The sequence below is a fragment of the Herpailurus yagouaroundi genome, unplaced genomic scaffold, assembly GCF_014898765.1.
Source record: "Herpailurus yagouaroundi ecotype Mexico unplaced genomic scaffold, PumYag 566, whole genome shotgun sequence".
Lineage (NCBI taxonomy): Eukaryota > Metazoa > Chordata > Mammalia > Carnivora > Felidae > Herpailurus > Herpailurus yagouaroundi.
Genome location: NW_024412783.1, coordinates 2,415,266 through 2,418,873, shown reverse-complemented (window position 1 = coordinate 2,418,873; position 3,608 = coordinate 2,415,266). Strand labels below are relative to the sequence as shown.

Here is a 3,608-nt window from a genome sequence, read left to right as displayed (position 1 = left end):
CTCATTCCCTGTCACCCATTCAACCCAACACCACATAGTTCTCCCCTCTTATAACCATCAGTTTCTTCTATTTCTGGGTTTCATACTGGGTTTTGTTTATTTGTTTACTCACTCCTGATTTTAGATTCCACATAAGAAAGAAATAAATAATACTTGTCTTTCTATCTGACTTCTATCACTTACCATGGTGGCTCAATCCATGTTGTAAAAAATGGCAGAAACCATCCACTATTATAGTGGCACACTATACACACACACACACACAAACACACACACTATTCCTTCCTTACCCATTTGTATATTGATGCACACTTAAGCTGTTTCCATATATTGACTATTGTAAGTTAATGCTGCAATATATGAGTGAATATTAAAATATACAATGGAATATTACTCAGCCACCAAAATGAATGCAATCTTGACATTTATAATGACATAGATGGAGCTGGAGAGTATTACGCTAAGTGAAATAAGTCAGTCAGAGAAAGAGATATATCATATGATTTCATTCATACGTGGAATTTAAGAAACAAAACAAGCAAAGGGGGAAAAGGAGAGGCAAACCAAGAAACAGTATCTTTACTATAGAAAACAAACATTTCTACTAGAGTGGAGGTGGGGGGGAGGAATGGGTGAAAAAATAGATGGAGACTAAGGAGTGCACTTGTGATAAGCACCAGTTGTTATATGAAAATATTGAATATTATATTGTACAGATGAAACTGATATTACACTGTGTGCTAATTACCTGGAATTTAAATAAAAACTTTAAAAAAGTCATATGAAGATTTGGGTGTTGCATATAGCACTTTTGTTTTCTTTGGGGAAATGCATACCCAGTGGAATTATTGAGGTACTGATATTTTTGACCCATGGTTTCAAATTCTTAGATATTTAGTAAATTTGTTCAATTACAAATAATTTATAGTCTTAAAATTTACAAGTCCTTGGAACTTCCCATTATTAGCACACTGGGTTACTGTGTGTAAACATACACACGTGCACACACACACACACACACACACACAAAATCACTAAACATTTCTTTCTATTAACTCCACAGTTTTCCTTGTTATCCAGACGAAATTCAATGGATAACACCACTTGGGTGGTCAACCATACTGGACGATCAGATTTTGACCTAGTAGGACTCTTCAGTCAATATAAGTACCCAGCTCTCCTTTGTGTGATCGTCTTTGTGGTTTTCCTTATGGCCATGTCTGGAAATATCATCCTGATCCTTGTGATATACTGTGATGCTCACCTTCATAACCCTATGTACTTTTTTATCACCCAGTTGTCTTTCATGGATGTGATGTACATTTCTGTCACTGTGCCCAAGATGCTCATGGATCAGGTCTTGGGTGTAAATAAGATCTCAGCCCCTGAATGCGGGATGCAGATGTTTCTCTATTTGACATTAGGAGGTTCAGAAGTTTTCCTTCTAGCTGCCATGGCCTATGACCGCTATGTGGCCATCTGTCATCCACTCCTTTATCCTATCCTAATGAACCATAGGGTGTGTCTCCTCTTGGTCTCTTCTTCATGGTTTCTGGGATCTTTGGATGGATTTACTCTCACACCTGTCACCATGACATTCCCCTTCTGTAGATCCCGGGAGATCCACCATTTCTTCTGTGAGGTTCCTGCTGTAATGAAGCTTTCCTGCTCAGACACTTCCCTCTATGAGACACTCATGTACTTATGTTGTGTTCTCATGCTCCTCATTCCTGTGACAGTCATTTCAAGCTCCTATTCTTTTATCCTTTTACCATCCACAGGATGAACTCAGCAGAGGGACAGAAGAAGGCCTTTGCCACTTGTTCTTCCTACATGACTGTGGTCATCCTCTTCTATGGGGCTTCTGTCTATACCTACATGCTCCCCACCTCCTACCACACCCCTGAGAAGGACATGATTGTATCTTTCCTTTATACCATACTCACTCCTGTTCTAAACCCTTTAATTTATAGTCTTAGGAATAAGGATGTCACAAGGGCTCTAAAAAGAATGTTAAATGTGGGTACTCTCAGGAAAATATTAGGTAGGAAATGTTTGTACTAATGTTTTTTTTTCTGTACTATACATATTAAAATTTTAGGATCCCAAGCCAATATGAGAATGTTTCCTAATATTCTCATACCATGATGTGTAGTCACCCATTCATCCCTTTTGGAGGAAATGTTTCCAAATATCAGAAAATTCTTTATTTGAAATATTTATGCAATTGTATTATATCCATGTTACATTTTTCTGAAACTTCCACTGTGATTCTGTTGAAGAATATTTATAGTCTTAAGAAATATGTAATAAAATATTTAGAAACAAAGATAATACTGTGTGTGCAACAGATGAGAGAAAGAGAAAGCATAGAGACTGAGAGAGAGAAAGAGAGAGATAGAGAGGAGAGAGAGGTGGAGAGAGGGAGATGTGGAGTGAGAAGTGATAAATTAATTGGGATATAAAATTAATAAGAGAACCTAGGCAAAAGGTGTATGAGTGTTAATTGTACTATTATCATTATCCATACTAATTTTCTGTAAATTTGAAATTATTTAATAATAAAACATAAAGTGTCAGACTTCTATGTAAAAAAAAAATTTCTTGCTGCATTGTGGCAGTGTAAGTGACAAATCATGCTCAGGTTCACATGGCTGATCATTATTGCAATAATCCAGTTGTTGGCCTGCATTTAATTAGGGCAATTTTGTTCTTTAAGTTACAAATAGTGGCTGTTGTCTCTCTGAAATTATTAGCATATTGTGGTAGAAGGTACTGTGGGTATAAAATTAACCCCAAGGAGGGTTTAGGGAAGTTTTCCAGCATAAGGATGTTTCAGACCTTAGATTTGAAGTATGTAACTTATTATAAAAAAAAAAGCAGATGAAGATCACCAAATAATCTGTCAATTATTTTTAAAAAATCTTATCTTATATTATAATAAAAATAATAAGATAATAGCTAAGTGAATTTCCCATATATACCAAATGTCTACTCTCCCTAAAGAATTTTAACTATAAGTGTATTTTGTTCAAATATTTGTAACAAAATACATAAATTGTTTGAGGCACATATGGAAAGTGTACAGCTGATAAGGACACAGCAGTTCTACCTATGACATGTGAGCTTAGCCAAAGAGGCTAAAAAGAGACCCTAGAGCTCAGTGTTGAATGGTAACTAGATGCTACCTTCATATGAGTATGGGAGGCTAGGACCAGGGATCTTGCTCAAGGACATCCTTCCACAGAAAAGGAACACTATGAGCAAAGTTCAGGTGGTTGACCAAGCAGGAGAGAAATGTTCCAATGACACCTCCTTTCCAGATTCACTTTACAGCCCAATTATTGCCCTTTTGTGACCTAGATATTTACAAATGATAATAAAATGATGAGACATCGATTTAAGCAGAGTGAAATTAGTAGGAATCAATTGAAGAAGAGCAACACTGAAGGTATGGAGACCAGGTGTGTGAGGACGATTGAGATGAATAGTGTTGATCTAAGTGGAATGGACCATTCCAAGTGGAATTAGCAGCTTTGGTGAATAAGCAGGGCTTTGTTGAATCTGTTCCATAAAACCATAAATCTGGTTGCATGTGTACCAGTTTC

General features: G+C 36.5%; 1 pseudogene; it reads left to right on the top strand.

The window, feature by feature from the left end:
• The first annotated feature begins 1,087 nt into the window (after nucleotides 1–1,087).
• LOC121023596 (olfactory receptor 2T29-like) lies at nucleotides 1,088–2,064 on the top strand (annotated as a pseudogene).
• The last annotated feature ends 1,544 nt before the right edge of the window (nucleotides 2,065–3,608 follow it).